This window comes from Triticum aestivum, chromosome 4B (genome assembly GCF_018294505.1).
Source record: "Triticum aestivum cultivar Chinese Spring chromosome 4B, IWGSC CS RefSeq v2.1, whole genome shotgun sequence".
NCBI classification, from domain to species: Eukaryota; Viridiplantae; Streptophyta; class Magnoliopsida; order Poales; family Poaceae; genus Triticum; species Triticum aestivum.
The window spans coordinates 41,920,135-41,943,424 of NC_057804.1; the positions used below are offsets into that span (position 1 = coordinate 41,920,135).

The 23,290-nt window shown below is 44.7% G+C and overlaps 1 long non-coding RNA gene across 2 annotated transcripts; it reads right to left on the reverse strand.

Moving 5' to 3' along the window:
* Window positions 1-10,771: 10,771 nt before the first annotated feature.
* LOC123090884 (uncharacterized) lies at window positions 10,772-13,187 on the reverse strand. 2 transcript variants are annotated; one of them, XR_006442640.1, is made up of 4 exons: window positions 12,996-13,187; window positions 11,834-12,928; window positions 11,401-11,509; window positions 10,772-11,100 (listed from the first exon to the last, which is right to left on the reverse strand). It is a non-coding gene; the product is annotated as an uncharacterized lncRNA (long non-coding RNA). The 2 variants fall into 2 exon arrangements; XR_006442639.1 differs by lacking the exon at window positions 11,401-11,509.
* Window positions 13,188-23,290: the final 10,103 nt, after the last annotated feature.

The following is a 23,290-nucleotide window of genomic DNA, read 5'->3' on the forward strand; positions in this document are numbered from 1 at the left end:
CTCTCCCTCGAAGCTCTACTGGATCGTGAGTTCATGGGACATCGCCGAGCTGAACGTGTGCAGATCACGGAGGTGTCGTACGTTCGGTACTAGGATCGGTCGACCATGAAGACGTACGACTACATCAACCGCGTTGTCATAACGCTTCCGCTTACGGTCTACGAGGGTACGTGGACAACACTCTCCCCTCTCGTTGCTATGCATCACCATGATCTTGCGTGTGCGTAGGATTTTTTTTTTGAAATTACTACGTTCCCCAACACCATGGACCAGATAGGGAACTCTCCTCCCATCTAGGGGAGGGGGGAGGCCAAGGAAGAAGAAGAAGGGGGGGCTCTCTCCCCCTCTCTCCGGGTGGCGCCGCCGAGGCAAGGATTTTGATGGCGATCTACATCAACAATCTTGCTACCGTCAACACCAACTTTCTCCCCCTCTATGCAGCGGTGTAACACCTCTTCTCCCTGATGTAATCTCCACTTAAACATGGTGCTCAACTCCATATATTATTTTCCAATGATATTTGGCTATCCTATGATGTTTGAGTAGATCCGTTTTGTCCTATGGGTTAATCGTGATCTTGGTTGGTATTATTGTATATCTTATTTATGGTGCTGTCCTACGGTGCCCTCTGTCTCGTTCAAACGTGAGGGACCCCGCTGTAGGTTGTTGCAATATGTTCATGGTTTGCTTATTGTTAGTGTTGCGGGGGATGAAAGCAGCCTAAACACGGATAAGTGGGTTATGGCGTATGGGATAAACAGGACTTGATACTTAATGCTATGGTTGGGTTTCACGACCTTAATGATATTTAGTAGTTGCGGATGCTTGCTAGGGGTCCAATCATAAGTGCATATGATCCAAGTAAAGAAAGTATGTTAACTCATGCCTCTCCCTCATATGGAAATGCAAGAATGATTACCGGTACTTGTTATGGATTGCCTAGGGACAAATGACTTTCTTGTTGACAAAAGCTATCCACTTTTACCATCTTGCAATTTATCCGTAGTTTGCAAAGTACTCGTAGTTTTATTCATGCAAAATAGTTTCATACTTGTTTTAGGTAAAGCAAACCTCAAGTGTGCGTAGAGTTGTATCGGTGGTCGATAGAACTTGAGGGAATATTTGTTCTACTTTTAGCTCCTCGCCGGGTTCGACACTCTTATTTATCAAAGAAGGCTACAAACGATCCCCTATACTTGTGGGTTATCAAGAAGCCATGGTTATAGGTTTAACCATGGGAGAAACCCAAACAGAATCAACTCCTGAAACGAATAGAGAAGAAACTCATGATATGGAGATCAGAAAAATAATCAAAAAATGTATAGTAGGTTAAGGGGTCACCTCACCAAAAATTAGTAGGAGGGAGATTCCCAGGGGCCTAGGCGCCCCTGTAAGGCGGGTTCCTAGGGCCCATAGCCACAGGTCCCTTATCTGGCCAATTTTCTTGGATTTTTGTTTGAGAAACTTCCGAAATAATTTTATTGGATTTTCAGGGAGATTTTTGCGTACCTTTCCTTACCTTTGAAATTTTGGGATTTGGAAGGTTCTGCTATTATTTTTCAATTAATTATTTGGGGTTGATTAGGTGCACTACATTTACCTCCACATCAACCAGATCACCAACTATATAATGCTTCAACCTTTGACCATTGACAACCCTCGGTTTCTTGCAATACTCACCTTCCAACTTGATAGCCCCTGAGTGATAAACCTCTACTGTGGCGTGAGGACCAGTCCATTTGGAATTTTGGATAGGAGTTTACCTGCAAAATTTCTGAAACAAGAATTGTATAATAGTACACGAGCTCCTACTATGAACTCCCTATGTTGGATTCTCCTATCGTGTCAAAACTTAACTTTTTCTTTAAATAATTTGGTACTTTCATAAGCTTCGTTCCTCCACTCATCTAAGGCATTTATATCCAAAAACATTTCTCTCCGACTGGCTTAAATTCATAGTTTAATTGCCTAATAAGTTGTGTGCTCTACTTACAAACATGACAAGTTTTACCATAAACCATTTTATACACAAACATACCATAGGATTCTTATAAGTTGTTCTATATGCCCCAGAGTGCATCATTTATTTTCTTTGACCGATCCTTTCTTGATCTACTTATGGTCTTTTGTAAGGTTGACTTTATTTCCATGTTAGTTAGTTCTACTTAACCACTAGACCAAGAGTGATAAGGAGAAGTAACTCTATGGTTAACATCATACTTAGCCAAAACTTTTCTAAAAGGACCATGAATAAAGTGAGAACAACCATCTGTCATTATGTCTCTAAGGACTCCAAACCTAGGGAATATAACATCTTTAAGCATTTTAATGGAAGTTTTATGATCAACACCTTTTGTAGCATAGCTTCTACCCACTTAGTCACATAATCGACAACCATCAAAATATGAGTGTACCCATGAGAAATAGGAAAATGTCACATATAATAAAAAAACCAAACATCAAATGGTTCCACTACAAAAGAGCATCATAAACATTTCTTGATGTCTACCCATACTGCATACCCTCTAACATTCATCACAAGATAGAATAAACTTTCGTGCATCTTTAAACAAAGTGGGCCAGTAAAAACGAGATTGTAGTACCTTATGTGTAGTTATGTCTCCAGCATGGTGTCCTCCATATTGACTGGAGTGACATTTCCTCAATATACTCTCGTGTTCACTTTCAGGTATACAACTCCTAACAATACTGTCTACTCCTTTTTTATAGAGATGAGGATCACCCCAAAAATACGGTCTCAGGTCATAAAATAATTATGTTTTGTTGATATCTAGAATTAGGAGGAATATACTTTGCAATAATGTAATTAGCATAATAAATAAACCAAGGTTAACAACATAAGTTTTAATTGCAGCAAGTTGCTCATCCGAAAAACTATCATTGATAGGTGTGTGTGTGTGAGAGAGAGAGAGAGAGAGAGAGAAAGAGAGAGAGGGGGGGAGATAGAGATAGAAGGGAAAGACAGTAGTGTGAGAGAGAAGAGAGTATTTGATTGGCTCCCAACCCGTCCTCTATGATCATGTTATGTAAGATCACACACGTTGTCATGATGTGCCACAAATCCTTTTGATGCGAGAATCATGCAGGACCACGAACAATGTCAAAGCGAGCTTGTAAAACCCCAAATGCCCACTCGACATCCTTTCGACTGCTTCTTACGCCTCACAAAGTGAACATTCTTGTTACCCTGGGGGTTTGGTATTGTCTTCACAAAAGTAAACCATGCCGGATATATGCCATCAGCAAGATAGTATCCCATGTTTTATGGACACCCACTGACTTCGGGATTCACCGGTGGTGCATCTCCAACAGAAAGCCTTGAAAACAGATGATATCTTTGCAGAGAATTTAGGTCATCGTGAGATCCTGGCAATCCAAAATATGAATGCCAAATCCAAAGGTCATTTGATGCCACGACTTCTAGTATTATGGTTGCATCTTTAATTTTCCCTTTGAATTGTCCATGCAATGGTATAAGACAATTCTTCCACTTCTATAACATGCAATCGATGCTTCCAAACATACCGGGAAAGCCTTTTGATGCACACATCTGAAGAAGTCATGCACTGTCCTCTTCATTTGGAGTTTGGAGACATTCTTCTTCGAATGTCTCAATGATTGACTTCACAAAATTTGTTAGAGATCTTAATGCAAGTGCTCTCTGCCATTCCAAACCAATCATCAATAAAATCAGTTGGACAACCATGTGCAAGCATGCACACAGCTGCTCAAACCTTCTTCAAAGAACTGTGAACTTGTTGACCAGCTGCATTTCTTCTCTGCACAAGTACGAGCAATGATATTCCACAACATGAGCAGTGCACATAACAAATCCTTTGCCATTGGGAACCTTCTCCTGATATTTTTTAAACCGTACACTGGATTCTCTCCAAAATAGTCATCCATTAGCTTGTCATGACTAGCTTGCTTGTTTTGAAAGAGTATGATATGCTGAACCTCCCCGCCCCAGCTTCTTGTTTGATATTGTGTCCACATATAAAGCAATCACCATTCCAAGTTCGTCATCCTCGTTCGAGGACGAGTCCTAAAAAACAACTAAACAAGAGAGTTCATCTGCAATGCAAGCGACGACATATAATATGAGCACACACAATCTCAACAAGTAATTCTTTTGGTCATATAAAAAATTGGGTGAAGAAACTCGTCGAATACCTTAGGGAAGAAATGGAGCCGAGGGAGCGTTTGGCAGGGGTTGGGAGGTGGGCAGCTTGACCGGGCGGCGGGGCCTGGTGCTGGGAGACAGGCGTCTCATTGGGGTCGTGGCCGGATCGTCCAAGCGGCGGCGGGGTGGCGCAGCTGGCCAATGGGACGGAGTGGGCATGAAGGTAAGCGTGGAGGTGGCATGAACCAAAGTTTTCGGGAAATGTCTTCTTCCCCTAGATGGAGGAGAAGTGGAAAAAGATTATATGAGACCAGGTCTCATATAAACCAGGTGAGACCTGCCCTGATGGATGACAAGTGGCATTCACAAATCACAAAGCATCTAATCTCTCCCCCCTGATGGGGGGTGGGGTAGATGCTTTGTGATTTGTAAATGCCACGTGTCATTCATCAGGATGGGTCTCACCTGCTAACCCGTGAGACCTGGTCTCATAGAATTCTTTTCCAGGAGAAGTTGGGCATATTATTCAGAATCCTTAAATTTATTTATCGAGTTTACGGCAGCTGTTGAAATATATTTTTTGCTAACTTCCTCTAAACTAGGATCTTTTTTACATAATACGGGAACTTTTGCAGATGCTTTAAATAGCCAAAATATTTTCCTAAGAGAACTCCTCCGAAGGCTCTGGTCTATTACTTTTTCTCGCTTGATTGACCGGCGGCCAAGGTGAGCGCCGCCGCGATAGCACCCCCAGCTCCCACTCCCAGACCCACACGCAGCCAGCCGCCGCATACCGTGAGGGGCGAGGAGAGCGGCCGACTGGCCGTCACCTCCCTCCATATCCGTGGCGAGCCGCGAACCGAGGTACTATCCCGCCGCACGCACGCCACACGCACATCGCTCTCGTTTGATATCTGATCTGTTACGTATGGTTTCTGTGTGTGATGAAGTGTGCCGAATCTTGCCCTTGAGTACTGATGAAATTGTCAGCTGGGCCTTCTCTGATACATTTACGGTCGACTACAGCTGATTATAAAACCTAGACAAATTACTACCGTTGCTCGTTCTTGATTAATCTGGTTTCCGATCTAGTATAAAACTCTGACGGTTGAGCTAATGTCTCGCCCCATATTGTAAGTCTTGCTGATTTTTTCCTGACTCTTGAGTGACAAGTTCCTTAAAGTTTGAAACCGCTATTTAGATACATTAAAACTGAGCACTTTTCCGGTCCTCTCATGTCATCAACACTCCCAACCGTCTGATCATCAATTTTGAGCATTGCCGGCTGTTAGATTAGCTGTGAATCGCTTTTAATCTCGTATCGTTCGCTAATACAAATCGCTCACATCATGGGCCGTTGCTCCGCTAGCATTTTTGGACGCTCCAGGTTAACTTGGGCCTAATGGGTCGTGGCAGTTTTCCCATGTGAAGCGGATGGACACGGCGAACCCTTGCCGTGGCTCTCTAAAAAAAGTTGGGATCAACATCTGTTAGTTACAGCGCTTACATTCTATGGTGTTCCTCGTATCAAAATGTCAAATCTTAACCTTGGACTGGAAGCTTTGCTGATTTTTTTCCTGACTCTTGCCCCCCGTCCCCCGCAGCCTCCCCCTCTCCCCGACTCTCTCTTCCTCGCCGTCGCCGGTGGCCTCCGGCAGGCAAAGCCTGTGCGGAGCCGGCGGCGGCGGGGCGCGCTCTCTGGCTGCTGTCGCTCGGGAGAAGGGGATCTCGCGGGCGATAGGCAGCTGTCCGGCACTCGGCCTCGGGGCAGCGTCCTGGCGCGCGGCGGAGGTGGTCTTCGGCGCACGGCGAGGCGTTTGGTCGTGGCGGTGGGCGCGCGGCCGCATGCGCGGTCGCGGTCATTCGCGCTTGGGCGGTCCCGATCTAGGACCTCGCGGGCGGCGGCTGGCGCGGACGGGCGGCCGGCGTTCGGCTTGGCGTCGGCTGCGGCCAGAGGTTGGGGCGCCGGGGCGGCGGCCTCAGTCCGGGCTCCGGCCGTGACCTGGGAGTGGACGGCGCGCGTGGTTGGGCCGGCTCTCGGCTCTGGATGTGAGCGCGGGGCGCAGATCCTTGGCCGGGCGCGGCGGTGACTGCGCGCGGCGGGCGCGGTGGCTGGTGGGGCGCGACGGGCGTGGCATCTCCGGAGCTCGAGGTGTGCTGCGGTGCAGGGCCTGCTCGTCTACCATGCTGCTTCGCTGGAGCTGCTCCGATCTGGATCTGGCCTTGGTGGTTCTGATCTTGCTGCTGCTCCTTGCGATGCGATGGTTGCTGCGGTGGTGGTGGTCACTATGGTGTTGCGGTGGTGGACGGCGACTACGGCCAGGGGGTGGTGCGTGCCTGGGCACGGTGGATCGTGGGATCCCGTGGCTAGGGTGAGGTCAGCCTCAGCAGGGGTGGTGATTGGTGGGCGGCGGTCGGTGGGGGTGGTGCTCTCCGGGAGAAATTCTTGCTCCGGTCTTCATCGGAGCCGGCGACGGCAGCGCCCGCAGGTGTCGTGATCTTTCTTGGAAGCGTCGCCGTGGAGGTGCTCCTCCCCACGGCTTTGGCTCCGGAGGGAAACCTCAGATCCGCTGGATCGGCGATGGAGGCGTCTTCGCGTCTTTCTCCTCCTTGGGGGCATCGTCTCGGAGCCGGCTACGACCGAGAGACTAGTGGATTGCGGCATCTTCGCCGTGGATGGTGGCATCTTCGCCGCGTGGTTTGCTGAGGCGGGGCGCTGGTTTCTGGTTGGCAACGATGATGGCGTCGAGAGGAGCTCGGGTCGCGGCTTGGACTTCGGTAGTCGGTTCTTCCCGACGTGTCCGAGGTGCTCTTCCGGTTTGCGGAGGGCACGGTCGGCGCAAGTCCTGCATATCTTCCTTGTGAGGCTCGCCGTCAAAGTCGGAGCTGTCGGTTGCTTGCGCGTGTGGCCATTTGGTGGCATGTGCCGTCGGGGTTGTGTCCCATGTCGGTGGCCAGGATGGCCGGTGGTGCCCATGTCATGTGGGTTGGGTTGTATCGGTTTCAGCCCGGTTTTCCGTTAATTAACCGGGCAATTCTCTTCTTCTTAATCAATGAAAATGGCAAATATTTTGCCTCGTTTCAAAAAAAAAAACAAGTTCCTTAAACTTTGAAACCGATATCTGCCTTGAAGTTGGGATCAACATCTGTTAGTTAAATGGTGTTCCTCATATCAAAATTTCAAATCTGAACCTTGGACAGGAAGCTTAATTTATTGCACCTCGTTTTGCAGCGCAGCATTTAGTCTCGTTCTGTGATCAGGAACCAAGCTTGCTAGCAATGTATATTGGGCCGGCCATTGAGTGGGAGATGCATGAGCGCCGGTTCTTCTAAGAGCATGGTTAATAGTATAGCTAGCTGCAGGCGATAAGCCAGTGTCATGTCATCTACAACCCATTTTATAGTCAACATGTATAATAGTAGATCAAAAAAGTGTACTACTTTTTTATTATGTGGCCCACCTTTCATTCTTACAAAGTGCCTAAGAGCACGTGCTAGAGCTGACTCTTCACAAAGAGCCCGCTTACCTTCTCTCTCGTCTTCTCTTTCCTCCAACTAAGCAGAAATGTACTAGTTTATATTTCTTATAGCCCGCTGACTCAGCTCTATTGTACTTGCTCTAATCGGCGCGGATGGCGCCGAGACCTCTTATTCCGCACCTTTAGCACAGAGGCAACTCACGCTCATTGCAGCTGGTGGGCCAATCCAAGAACCACATCACAGTGAATACTATATATACTAGATGATAGCCCGCACATTGTTGTGGCATAGTTTGCAACATATTTTAATGAGATTCCTTGCATGAAACATGAATGTTTGGAGACTGGAGTAATAATATAAGAGATAGAACTAAAAATACATATGGCATATTGTGTTTGATTATTGTATAGTTATATAATATTTATTAAATAAAAATATCACAATAGAATCAAAATTCCCATGCATATTTGCATGTTCTCTTTCCATGCATGCTGCATCATGATGTGGCATGCCTGCATGTTTAGAGAAATATGTTAGTGGAGTGGGCTTTTTTCATGCATGTTGTCTGATAAGGTGGCATGCTTGCATGTTGAGATAAATATGTTAGTAGGGCCTAGATTAGGTGAGTCACTTTCAAGCATGTTGCATGATCATGTGGCATGCCCGCATGTTTAGAGAAATAGATTAGTGAAGTGGGCTTTTTTTATGCATGTTGTCTGCATGCTTACATGTTGAGAGAAATGTAGTTTTAGATATAAAAGATACCTAAGAAAGTTATCCCTACTAATTTATTTATCTCAACATGCAAGCATGCCACCTCACCATACAATTATGAATGAGATAAGTCTCACCTCAGCATGCAATCATGCATGAAAAAAACCCACCACAACATCCAGTCATGCATGTGAAAATGTTTTCCATTCAATTATTCTATTTGTATTCAATAAATATTTTACAACTATACATAATCAAATATAATAAGTCAAGTGTATTTTCAAATCTTGTTTCTCATGTCATCAATCAAATTTTCACCAACCAATTTCGATAGCAATGCGCGGGTGATCCCCATTAACTTATTTATCTCGACATGCAAGCATGCCTTCTCACCATACAATTATGAATAGGATAAGTCTCACCTCAACATGCAATCATGCATGGAAAAAATCCACCACAACATTCAGTCGTGCATGGGAAAATGTTTTCCATTAAATTATTCTATTTGCATTTAATAAATATTTTACAACTATACATAGTCAAATATAATAAGTCATGTGTATTTACAAATTTTGATTCTCATCTCATCATAGGCGGAGACAGGGGTGCGAGCAGGGGTCAGACACCCCCCATCCCCTCCCCCTATTAGGTTATGTTAGTTTCTACTTCTAGTAGTAATAGTTTAGACATATAGTAGTGGCCGACCTGTCGCAGTTATACGTCTGTTTAGCGATAATGGTCAGCATGCCAACTTCCCAGCCCAAGAATCAAACAACACGTGAAAGGCACAAAGACATGTATCACGATCTTGCCTCCAGCCGCCAGGGCGCTTTCCTCCGTTGTCGACCTACGACGGCTCCCCTCTGCCCATGACCTTGGTTGTCGGTGGTGAGGGGGGGTCGCAGGATCCACGTGCGTGGGTTGTTTTAGGCATTAGTAGCTTAGGGTTTTCGGCTGTTCATCTTTTTGGCTTCGGTGGTGGCGATGGTGGCACCGACTAATAAATATTCAGATCCTTCCTCAACGAGATGATCCATTTTGGGGGTGGATTTTAGAAACCAGTCCGTCCAAGCAAAGATGGTGCGGTGGCGACATCCTCGTGGTGAACATGTGTGCTCGGGCTCTGCCTTGCGGCGGCATTTGCTCTAGCATCGGCACGGAGCTTGGGAGGTAGTCCAGGAGCAGATGCAGATTGTGGTCTGCATCGGCGGCATCTATAAGATGGTGGATCGTGTGCTGGATTCGTGGTTTGTGGCAGGCAGGTATTGTTTTCTCCTCCGACGTCTTATCCGCGCGGGGGTGCCAGATCTAGAGTTCGATGGCGTGTCCGGGGTGTTACCCCGGTCTGATTCGTTCAACGGCAATCAGCGATGGAGTCGCGTCGACCTCGAGTGTGAAAATAATCCGTCATTTTCTCCTTTGGTGGTTGATGTGGTGGTGCGAGAGGTAGATGACAGACGTTGGTGTCAAGTTCAGAGGATTCTTCAATCTTGTTTGCAATTTTATTTCTTGGCTGATGTTCCTATGTGCAAAGGCTAGCGTTCTGTCGTCTTTTCAATTTTGTCAGGTTATGTACATGACTTGTAATATGATCCTTGTGATATAAATAAGATACGTATTTCCATAAAAAATACTTCCTTTTTTGAATAAAAAAATACTTCCAGCTCAAAAGCCCAAAGCATAGCTTGATCGCTAGGTTATACATGGACGTGTCTATCGAGCGGTCAGTGGCTCGGTAACACTCCAGGGCAGCCTTCTCTTTTTAGTATATTTTTGTCCTAATTAAATAGACTAGATCGTCGATGGCGCGCGTTGCCGCGCCCGTCAATTTTGTCGATATAATAATAGAAACTTTCAGACAAAATAATAAGTTTGCATAACCTAACCCATGTTAGCAATCAAAGAGGAGAAAATTAATAGTCTTTGAACAAATTAGTGCGATAGCAGTCGGGCTAGTGTACACTTTCTTTCTCGATGATTTTGAATGCATATCAAGCTATAAAAATCTCTTTGTGAAGGAAAAAACACAACACACAACTTGTATAGGTGCAACTGCAACTGGTCTGATTGTATTATCTAGATGTTGTAGGAAATTCATGGCACGTAAAACATAAAACTGCATCAACATTACTATTATTGGCTTGTTGCCCTTGCAAGTATTTTCAGAGCATCGCGTGCAGATATAAAATTAAATCGGAGCAATAGTGGTTTTAAAAAGACTAAAAAAATCATCTGTAGGACAACTGGCCGACAATTCATAATTTTCTGAATGGAGGCCCTTGATTCATGTTACCAACTAAACTACCAAAATACAATTTTATTTTGTGACATGTCAGTGGCACTTTGGTAACATTGAACTGCTAGCGAAGAATCATCTTAAGAAAAGTATGTGCCAAAAATGCAGAGCAATTCCGCTCACACGTACTCCCTCCGTTCCAAAATAGATGACCCAACTTTATACTAATTGTCACTTCAATTTGAAACATGGATAAAATTTCTTAACTTAGTGAACCGCATGACATAGAAATCAACCCAATCCTGTCGAAACATACATTAAGTTGTTAACTAAACAGAGCAGCTAAAGATCTAAAGGCGGGGAAGAGGAATACAGTTGGGTGCCAGCAAGCGAGGAAAGGCTGCCACACACGTAAAAAGGTGGCGATGAGTGCCGGCGGCTAGTCAAGGCACTGGACTGTTGTATGTTGCTTGTACTTAGAATGTCCATGTATCGTTGAGAATTTGAAGGACACAAAGATGGATGGCTGCAAGAAGATTAAATTGCTTGTTGGACATGATAAAAAATATATGAGAGCCAAAATTACATTAAGCAATAGTAAGAAGTTGATAAATTGTACACTATCACAATTGCGGCAAGACAAAGATCATTTGCTCACAAAGCAGAAAACTATTTAATCAGAATAGGAAAAATACAACCACACAGGTACTAATGTTAGAGGTGAATTAAAAAATAAAATGTCCATCAGTGCATGATACGAGGTCATGGCCAGCTCATATTAAATAGCACTGTTCAACATTGATCATGTTGAGTTGAAAGAGATCACCTGAATATAAATCCTACGGTCCCATAGACCGTGTTTTGCAAAACATCATGATGCAGTGATATAATGGTTGGAATTCTAAAAGGGTAACTTCTTATTTTTTTTCAGTATTCTGCAATAGAAGAAAAGAAACACTCGGTATGGCATAACGAAAAATTGCAATAGTAAAAATAATTCATATAGCTACAGCTTGTAGGTGAACAGTTCTTAGAGAGCGAACATCCAACCCGAAGTCCTAAATTAGCATGTTGGTAGTTGCTACTCAGTTTACAAATAGGAAAAACCAACCTAAATATCCAGGAATCATCACGTGATTCAGGCTATAGGTACTTATTTATTTTAAATAGATTTTTCTCCACCATGGCTGACACATATTGAATATCTATCAAAGAAATAACAATGTGTATTGCAAAGACAAGAAAGCAGGAGGACATACCTATTTAATCAATTCAGGGGCTTCCCTTGACTCGAGATTAACCTTGGCACCGATTTGAATAGGACTTCAGTTTTGGGAGGGAAATGCTGTCAACAGAGGCCCTTATCTTGCAACGTGAAGATACAAATTTTCAGTTAGTTGCCTTTGATAGTAAAGTGGCAAGATCTAGCTAACTGTTTGAATGTATGTCATTCGTTGATATCAGAGAGATATTCATTAATAGATAGACACATTTATACAGAGGGGAATCAGGCAAGAGCAAGTACATGAATTACACTAATATGTACATAATTAGCTACATCAGCATAGTTGGAATCAAACTCGAATAAGTAAGGATATCAAACTGATAAGCACAAAGAAATGATAGAATGAAGCAGTCTTCCAAATAATTCCTCAAACAACTCCCTTAACCACCTAGCTCATGTGGAAATTTTGGATATACAAAACCACCTAGCTGATAACCTTTACCTGTCCAGATCATACATGACAAAAATAGCACATAATGAGCTCCACCTTTTCAAAAGATTGGTACCAGGGAATTCACAAATACTCATCCATTCAAAAGAAGTAAGGTTCAAATTAGTGGTTCGAGATCCATCAACCAGTGCAGGTAGGAGGCACATGAGTGTAGACGTACTGTTTAGGGGAGGATGGGAGTGGAAGCAGGGAGGCGTTCCACAAAAACTTGCCAGTAGCCATTCTGGAGTACCGTGGTGCGACCAAACATGGAGATGGGACCATAAACGTCTCTTGCGTCCACCAGATCTTTCACCGCCAGCCGCCGGCCGCAGCGGCCATGTGTAGGGTTCGCACGATGCAAACTGAGGGATGGTGTTGGTGTACCTTGCACAGCCAGTTGCCACGGTAGAAGTCACGAGGAGCTCACCGGCCTTGCCGACGGAGAAGAACTCTTTCTCGAGGACCTCGGCATACTCCCGTGCCCAGGGCACACCACTTGGGCCGGCGCTCGGCCACGCGGCGCATCTGCAGCATTCGGCGCTCGCGGAATGCCTCGATGTCGTCCGGGCCAAGACGCTCGAGTGCGGTGATCTCCTCGACCGCCTTCGCGAACGACAGGACCTGTTTCTCCAAGATCTGCCATCGTTGGGACACGTCGCGTCAGAAAAAGGAACTGGGGAAACAGATGGAGGAATGGATTCACCATGGTGCCGAGGGTCGCCGCCCGCGTAGATCGGCCGAGGGGTCGCGGCGGCCGCGCTCCTCAAGCGAGCGAGAGGAGGGAAGGGGCGGCGCTGCTTCAGGCTCCTTCAGTGGCGGCGCTCTGCGGGACGGCTGTTTCGCCTAGGTCGCTCTGTGAGAGGGCGATAGTGGGCTGAAAAACGAAAAAGAGAGGGGCGAGCAAGGCGGAAAGATTGGGCTTGGGAGGTACATGGCCCAATCAACGACATGCCACGGTTTCGGCTTCCAGAAAAGCAGCCCTCCAGGACAGCTGGCCCTGTTCGCGATTAGAGGTCGATCTGATGGACAGAAACGTCATGATCACAAAATTGTACGGCCGAAAATCCAAATCGCTGTGAGGGCTCGCTTTAGGTGCGGTTGTACTATTCTTAATTAGGAAATATTTTGTCCTCTTAACAAGAAAAGGACAAAGACCATACACCGTGTTTTAACATAATTGAAAAAGCACACACGGGAACAAGTGTGAACGCATTTAATTCGGATTTTAAAATTTAGAAAAGTCATAACTTTTGAACCGAACATCGAAATTAAGATCCGCTTTCACCATTGAAATCCTCGCGATGTGCTCTTCGAAACTAGATCCCACATGGTCTGTTTCGACAAACTTTTTTTTGTACAATTTTGCCTCCATTTTGTGCAATTACCCAGTTGTTGATGTGCAACTATCTAATAGTCGATATGCAACTTTCTCTATATCCATGAATGTGTAGTTTTCGTTGATGGCACCTCACCCTAAACTACCCACTATCAAGTGAGATGTGCAATTTCGTCTGCTGCCCCAGTCAACTTCTTAGTAGTCAATGTGCAACTTTTTCTCTATCGTTGGAAGTGCATTTTTTACTGTTTGCTTCCCCGGTCAACTGCCAAGTAGTGGACGTGCAACTTCGAAAACTATCCCAGCCAACTACCTAATGGTCGATGTGTAACTTTTCCCCGTATCCATGGGTGTGTAGTTTTCATTGCTAGCACCCCTTCCCACCCACCCCAGCTAGTGAGACGTGCATCTGGGAAAATAGCAGGTGCTACCAGCACTTAGGTGATACCGTGATACGGGCTTCTGGGCCGTTCGATCTCAGATCCAACGGCTCTGGAAGTCTATTGTACCTACATGAAATTTTGAGACTCTTGAATGACTTTTTTGCAAAAATGCTCAAGAACTCCCAGGAGCCGTCGAATCTGAGATCCAACGGCTCCTAGAAGCCCGTATCATGGTATCACCTAACACATGGTATCACCTGATATCTTCTCATGTGCATCTTTAGGGTCTCGCCTATAGACAACTTTTCTACCCTCATGGTCGTATGGATGCGCAGTTTTCCCATCCAACAAATCCATGTCGATGAGATGTGCAACTTTATCTGCTAGCCTAGCCAATTGCCTAGCAGATTATGTGCAACTTCGCCTGTTGCCACCGCCAACTAAAACTAAATATCCACAAGTATGGAGAGGAAGGAGCTGCCCATTGACTACTGTAAAGTACATGAAACAACAGAGTAAGTTGCACATATAGCTGGTAAGGTAGGTGGGGCATGGTATGACAGTAATGAAAACCTATATCATCCATGAATAGAGAATGTGAGGGTTGCACATCGACTACTAGGTAGTTGGCCAGATAGTAGACTAGTCGCACATCACTAAAAATCGGCTGTCATGGTTGCTAGGTTCCAAATCTCATAAGAATTTCGATCATGTAGCTTTACAAAAAAAATGGTTTTGAAAAAAGTTGCACCATGTTGTATTCAAATTGCACGATGTATTAATAGAGTTACATCATATAGCATCAAAGTTGGTATCAAACTTTTTTTGTCAAAACATATCCATGTGGGATCTAGTTTCGAAGATCTCACCGCGAGAATTCCAACGGTGAAAACGGATCTGAATTCCGACGCATGGTTTGAAAGATACGACTTTTTGAAACTTTATGAAGCCGAATAAATGCATATGCAAATCCAGCGGACATGGAATCAAATGTGTTGGCCTTCCCATGTGACCATCCTATTAGTATATGCCATGTCATAAATAAAGACAAATTTTAAACCACGGAACTGCATGTATGCTTGTGTGATAGCCGGCCGCTTGTTTTCACCAAATAGTGCATAAGCACTTTTTAGATTTTAGGGTTATACATAGGTTACCCTAAAAAAGTTATACATAGGCGTTATCGCGTGAGTAAAAAAGGATTACATCTAGCGTTAGATCGAGTAGTTAATTCCCTATCCTTCCCATAATTACGTTCGTGGCTTCTAGGTTTGCTAGCTTGGTTCGTTCTTGCATCGTCGCCCTCGTCGCGGCATCGCTTCTTGCTGTTTCCACCGTTGTGGTTGTGGGACAGCCTGCACAGGGCGGAAGGCAGGACTCCCGGGGCAAGAGAATCTATGAGAGAGATCACAACTACTCTCTCTGTTCCTAAGTATTTGTCTTTTTAGACGTTTCAAATAGACTACCACATACGGATATATGTAGACATATTTTAGAGTATAGATTCATTTATTTTTCTCTGTATGTAGTCACTTGTTGAAATATCTAGAAAGACAAATATTTAGGAACGGAGGGAGTACTAGTCTGCAACACGCCAACATCAGCGTCACACATCAACCGATCGACTTCCAAGGAATCAAGGTACGCCACTGGTATATAGTAATCCATGTGAATCAATACAATTCGTTTCAAACCAATGATTTAATTTACTAATTAGGTAAGGTTGTAATTTATATATCTAATTTCACTTCTAGTTTATTATTTCATGGAAAATAGATTCATTTTACAAGCTCAATTGCTTCCAACTCAAATATTACTGAGAATTCAAATCAACTTGAGGATCAACCTATTCTACATGATAATTCAATCTCATGTTGTTACCAAACATATGTTTCCATTCAAGTCAATTTCTACTTTTGAGACTATATTTTTGTGTTGTGTCTATTATTATCTTTCTCGCCCCTTATGTCTAAATCCTGCCTCCGCCCCTGCAAGTCATCAATCCAAATTTTCATCAACCAATTTTGACAAAGAAGTGTCTCTCCCCAGGAATCGAACTCGCGCCGTTACACTTTTGTACGTGTTTGGCTAACCACCAGACCTATTGGGTGTTCATGACTAATTGCACCATGAATAATTTAATAACTACCGTAGTCGCGCTATTTGTTGCATGTTGGAAATATGCCCTAGAGGCAATAATAAAATGGTTATTATTATATTTCTTTGTTCATGATAATTGTCTGTTGTTCATGCTATAATTGTGTTATCCGGAAATCGTAATACACGTGTGAATACATAGACCACAACATGTCCCTAGTAAGCCTCTAGTTGACTAGCTCGTTGATCAACAGATAGTCATGGTTTCTTGACTATGGACATTGGATGTCATTGATAACGGGATCACATCATTAGAAGAATGATGTGATGGACAAGACCCAATCCTAAGCATAGCTCAAAGATCGTGTAGTTCGTTTAGCTAGAGCTTTTCCAAATGTCAAGCATCATTTCCTTAGACCATGAGATTGTGCAACTCTCGGATACCGTAGGAGTGCTTTGGGTGTGCCAAACGTCACAACGTAACTGGGTGACTATAAAGGTACACTACGGGTATCTCCGAAAGTGTCTGTTGGGTTGGCACGAATCGAGACTGGGACTTGTCACTCCGTATTACGGAGAGGTATCTCTGGGCCCACTCGGTAATGCATCATCATAATGAGCTCTATGTGACCAAGTGTCTGGTCACGGGATCATGCATTACGGTACGAGTAAAGTGACTTGCCGACAACGAGATTAAACGAGGTATTGGGATACCGACGATCGAGTCTCGGGCAAGTAACGTACCGATTAACAAAGGGAATTGTATACGGGATTGATTGAATCCTCGACATCGTGGTTCATCCGATGAGATCATCGAGGAGCATGTGGGAGCCAACATGGGTATCCAGATCCCGTTGTTGGTTATTGACCGGAGAGGCGTCTTGGTCATGTCTGCATGTCTCCCGAACCCGTAGGGTCTACACACTTAAGGTTCGGTGACGCTAGGGTTGTAGAGATATGAGTATGCAGTAACCCGAAAGTTGTTTGGAGTCCCGGATGAGATCTCAGATGTCACGAGGAGTTCCAGAATGGTCCGGAGGTGAAGAATTATATATAGGAAGTGCAGTTTCGGCCATCGGGAAAGTTTCGGGGGTCACCGGTATTGTACCGGGACCACCGGAAGGGTCCCGGGGGTCCACCGGGTGGGGCCACCTATCCCGAAGGGCCCCATGGGCTGAAGTGGGAGGGGAACCAGCCCCTGGTGGGCTGGTGCGCCCCCCTGCGCCTAGGGTTGGAAACCCTAGGGGTGGGGGCGCCCCACTTGCCTTGGGAGGCAAGCCTCCCCCCTTGGCCGCCGCCCCCCCCCCCCATCTAGATGGGATCTAGAGGGGTCGGTGCTCCCCCCCAGGGGGCCTATATAAAGGGGGGGAGGGAGGGCAGCCGCACCCATGCTCTTGGCGCCTTCCTTCCTCCTTGCTACACCTCTCCCTCTCGCAGAAGCTCGGCGAAGCCCTGCCGAGATCGCTGCTGCATCCACCACCACGCCGTCGTGCTGCTGGATCTCCGCCACCCTCTCCTCCCCCCTTGCTGGATCAAGAAGGAGGAGACGTCTTCCCCAACCGTACGTGTGTTGAACGCGGAGGTGCTGTCCGTTCAGCACTAGGATCATCGGTGATTTGGATCACGTCGAGTACGACTCCCTCAACCCCGTTCTCTTGAACGCTTCTGCTCGCGATCTACAAGGGTATGTAGATGCACTCCTTTCTCTCGTTGCTAGATGAACTCATAGATTGATCCTGGTGAAAGCGTAGAAAAAAATTATTTTCTGCAATGTTCACCAACAGTGGCATCATGAGCTAGGTCTATGCGTAGTTCTCTTTGCACGAATAGAACATAATTTGTTGTGGGTGTAGATGTTGTCAACTTTCTTGCCACTACTAGTCTTATTTTGCTTCAGCGGTATTGTGGGATGAAGCGTCCCGGACCGACCTTACACGTATGCTTACGTGAGACAGGTTCCACCGACTGACATGCACTAGTTGCATAAGGTGGCTAGCGGGTGTCTGTCTCTCCCACTTTAGTTGGAGCGGATTCGATGAAAAGGGTCCTTATGAAGGGTAAATAGAAGTTGGCAAATCACGTTGTGGCTTTTACGTAGGTAAGAAAATGTTCTTGCTAGAACCCTATTGCAACCACGTAAAACATGCAACAACAATTAGAGGACGTCTAACTTGTTTTTGCAGCATATGTTTTGTGATGTGATATGGTCAAAAGTTGTGATGAATGATGAATGATATATATGTGATGTATGAGATCATGTTCTTGTAATAGGAATCACGACTTGCATGTCGTTGAGTATGACAACCGGCAGGAGCCATAGGAGTTGTCTTTATTTTTTGTATGACCTGCGTGTCATTGAGAAACGCCATGTAAATTACTTTACTTTATTGCTAAACACGGTAGCCATAGTAGTAGAAGTAATAGTTGGCGAGCAACTTCATGGAGACACGATGATGGAGATCATGGTGTCATGCTAGTGACGAAGATGATCATGGAGCCCCGAAGATGGAGATCAAAGGAGCTACATGATATTGGCCATATCATGTCACTATTTGATTGCATGTGATGTTTATCATGTTTTTCATCTTGTTTACTTAGAACGACGGTAGTAAATAAGATGATCCCTCATAATAATTTCAAGAAAGTGTTCCCCCTAATTGTGCACCGTTGCGAAGGTTCGTTGTTTCGAAGCACCACGTGATGATAGGGTGTGATAGATCCTAACGTTCGAATACAACGGGTGTAAGCCAGATTTACACACGCAATACACTTAGGTTGTCTTGACGAGCCTAGCATGTACAGACATGGCCTCGGAACACGGAAGACCGAAAGGTCGAACATGAGTCATATAGAAGATACGATCAGCATGGAGATGTTCACCGATGATGACTAGTCCGTCTCACGTGATAATCGGACACGGGCTAGTCGAGTCGGATCATGTATCACTTAGATGACTAGAGGGATGTCTAATCTGAGTGGGAGTTCATTGAATAATTTGATTAGATGAACTTAATTATCATGAACTTAGTTTAAAATCTTTACAATATGTCTTGTAGATCAAATGGCCCACGTTACCCTCAACTTCAACGCATTCCTAGAGAAAACCAAGCTGAAAGATGATGGCAGCAACTATACGGACTGGGTCCGGAACCTGAGGATCATCCTCATAGCTGCCAAGAAAGATTATGTCCTAGAAGCACCGTTAGGTGAAGCACCAATCCTAGAGAACCAAGACGTTATGAACGCTTGGCAGTCTCGTGCTGATGATTACTCCCTCATTCAGTGCGGCATGCTTTACAACTTAGAACCGGGGCTCCAAAAGCGTTTTGAGCAACACAGAGCATATGAGATGTTCGAAGAGCTGAAAATGGTTTTCCAAGCTCATACTCGGGTCGAGAGATATGAAGTATCCGACAAGTTCTTCAGCTGTAAGATGGAGGAAAATAGTTCTGTCAGTGAGCACATACTCAAGATGTCTGGGTTGCACAACCGCTTGACTCAGCTGGGAGTTAATCTCCCGGATGACGCGGTCATTGACAGAATCCTTCAGTCGCTTCCACCGAGCTACAAGAGCTTTGTGATGAACTTCAATATGCAGGGGATGGAAAAGACCATTCCTGAGGTATATTCAATGCTGAAATTAGCGGAGGTGGAGATCAAAAAGGAACATCAAGTGTTGATGGTGAATAAAACCACTAAGTTCAAGAAAGGCAAGGGTAAGAAGAACTTCAAGAAGGACGGCAACGAAGTTGCCGCGCCTGGTAAGCCATTTGCCAGGAAGAAGTCAAGCAATGGACCCAAGCCTGAGATTGAGTGCTTTTATTGCAAGGGAAGTGGTCACTGAAAGCAGAACTGCCCCCAAGTACTTAGCGGACAAGAAGGCCGGCAAAACCAAAGGTATATGTGATATACATGTAATTGATGTGTACCTTACCAGTACTCGTAGTAGCTCTTGGGTATTTGATACCGGTGCAGTTGCTCATATTTGTAACTCAAAGCAGGAGCTGCGGAATAGGCGGAGACTGGCGAAGGACGAGGTGACGATGCGCATCGGGAATGGTTCCAAGGTCGATGTGATCACCGTCAGCACGCTACCTCTACATTTACCTACGGGATTAGTTTTAAACCTCAATAATTGTTATTTAGTACCAGCTTTGAGCATGAACATTGTATCTGGATCTCGTTTAATACGAGATGGCTACTCATTTAAATTCGAGAATAATGGTTGTTCTATTTATATGAGAGATATGTTTTATGGTCATGCCCCGATGGTCAATGGTTTATTCTTAATGAATCTCGAACGTGATGTTACACATATTCATAGTGTGAATACCAAAAGATGTAAAGTTGATAACGATAGTCCCACATACTTGTGGCACTGCCGCCTTGGTCACATTGGTGTCAAGCGCATGAAGAAGCTCCATGCTGATGGACTTTTAGAGTCTCTCGATTATGAATCATTTGCCACATGCGAACCATGCCTCATGGGCAAAATGACCAAGACTCCGTTCTCCGGAACAATGGAGCGAGCAACCAACTTATTGGAAATCATACATACTGATGTGTGCGGTCCAATGAGCATTGAGGCTCGCGGAGGATATCGTTATATTCTCACTCTCACTGATGACTTGAGTAGATATGGGTATGTCTACTTGATGAAACACAAGTCTGAGACCTTTGAAAAGTTCAAGGAATTTCAGAATGAGGTAGAGAATCAACGTGATCGAAAGATAAAGTTCTTACGATCAGATCGTGGGGGAGAATATTTAAGTCACGAATTTGGTACGCACTTAAGGAAATGTGGAATCGTTTCACAACTCATGCCGCCTGGAACACCTCAACGTAACGGTGTGTCCGAACGTCGTAATCACACTTTATTGGATATGGTGCGATCTATGATGTCTCTTACTAATTTACCGCTATCATTTTGGGGATACGCTCTAGAGACAGCTACATTCACTTTAAATAGGGCACTGTCTAAATCCGTTGAGACGACATCATATGAATTATGGTTTGGAAAGAAACCTAAGCTATCGTTTCTAAAAGTTTGGGGATGCGATGCTTATGTCAAGAAACTCCAACCTGAAAAGCTCGAACCCAAGTCGGAAAAATGCGTCTTCAGAGGATACTCTAAGGAAACCATTGGGTATACCTTCTACCTAAGATCCGAAGGCAAGATCTTTGTTGCCAAGAACGGGTCCTTTCTGGAGAAAGAGTTTCTCTCGAAAGAATTAAGTGGGAGGAAAGTAGAGCTTGATGAAGTACTACCTCTTGAAACGGTAAGTAGCGCAACTGAGGAAGATGTTCCTGTGGTGCCTGCACCGACAAGAGAGGAGGTTAATGATGATGATCAAGATACTTTGGATCAAACTCCTACTGAACTTCGAAGGTCCACAAGGACACATTCCGCACCAAAGTGGTACGGCAACCCTGTCTTGGAAATCATGTTGTTAGACAACGGTGAACCTTCAAACTATGAAGAAGCAATGGCGGGCCCAGATTCCAACAAATGGCTTGAAGCCATGCAATCCGAGATAGGATCCATGTATGAAAACAAAGTATGGACTTTGATAGACTTGCCCGATGATCGGTGAGCAATAGAAAACAAATGGATCTTTAAGAAGAAGACGGACGCAGATGGTAATGTTACCATATATAAAGCTCGACTTGTCGCTAAGGGTTATCGACAAGTTCAAGGGATTGACTACGATGAGACTTTCTCTCCCGTAGTGAAGCTGAAGTCCGTCCGAATCATGTTAGCAATTGTCGCATACTATGATTATGAGATATGGCAAATAGATGTCAAAACGGCATTCCTTAACGGCCATCTTAAGGAAGAACTGTATATGATGCAGTCGGAAGGTTTTTTCGACCCTGAGAATGCTAACAAGGTATGCAAGCTCCAACGATCCATTTATGGGCTGGTGCAAGCATCTCGGAGTTGGAACATTCGCTTTGATGAGATGATCAAAGCGTTTGGGTTTATGCAGACTTATGGAGAAGCCTGCGTCTACAAGAAAGTGAGTGGGAGCTCTGTAGCATTTCTCATATTATATGTAGATGACATACTTTTGATGGGAAATGATATAGAACTTTTGGACAACATTAAGGCCTACTTGAATAAGTGTTTTTCAATGAAAGACCTTGGAGAAGCTGCTTACATATTAGGCATCAAGATCTATAGGGATAGATCGAGACGCCTCATAGGTCTTTCACAAAGCACATACCTTGATAAGATATTGAAGAAGTTCAATATGGATCAGTCCAAAAAAGGGTTCTTGCCTGTATTGCAAGGTGTGAGATTGAGCTCGGCTCAATGCCCGACCACGGCAGAAGATAAAGAAGAGATGAGTGTCATCCCCTATGCCTCAGCCATAGGGTCTATTATGTATGCCATGCTGTGTACCAGACCTGATGTAAACCTTGCCGTAAGTTTGGTAGGAAGGTACCAAAGTAATCCCGACAAGGAACACTGGACAACGGTCAAGAACATCCTAAAGTACATGAAAAGGACTAAGGATATGTTTCTCGTTTATGGAGGTGACGAAGAGCTCATCGTAAAGGGTTACATCGATGCTAGCTTCGACATAGATCTGGATGACTCTAAGTCACAGACCGGATACATGTATATTTTGAATGGTGGGGCAGTAAGCTGGTGTAGTTGCAAGCAAAGCGTCGTGGCGGGATCTACATGTGAAGCAGAGTACATGGCAGCCTTGGAGGTAGCGCATGAAGAAATCTGGGTGAAGGAGTTCATCACCGACCTAGGAGTCATACCCAATGCGTCGGGGTCGATCGCGCTCTTCTGTGACAACACCAGAGCTATTGCACTTGCCAAGGAGCCCAGGTTTCACAAGAAGACCAGGCACATCAAGCGTCGCTTCAACTCCATACGTGAAAATGTTCAAGATGGAGACATAGATATTGGTAAAGTACATACGGATCTGAATATAGCAGATTCGTTGACTAAACCTCTCCCTAGAGCAAAACATGATCAACACCAGAACGCTATGGGTGTTCGATTCATCACAATGTAACTAGAATATTGACTCTAGTGCAAGTGGGAGACTGTTGGAAATATGCCCTAGAGGCAATAATAAAATGGTTATTATTATATTTCTTTGTTCATGATAATTGTCTGTTATTCATGCTATAACTGTGTTACGGGAAATCGTAATACAT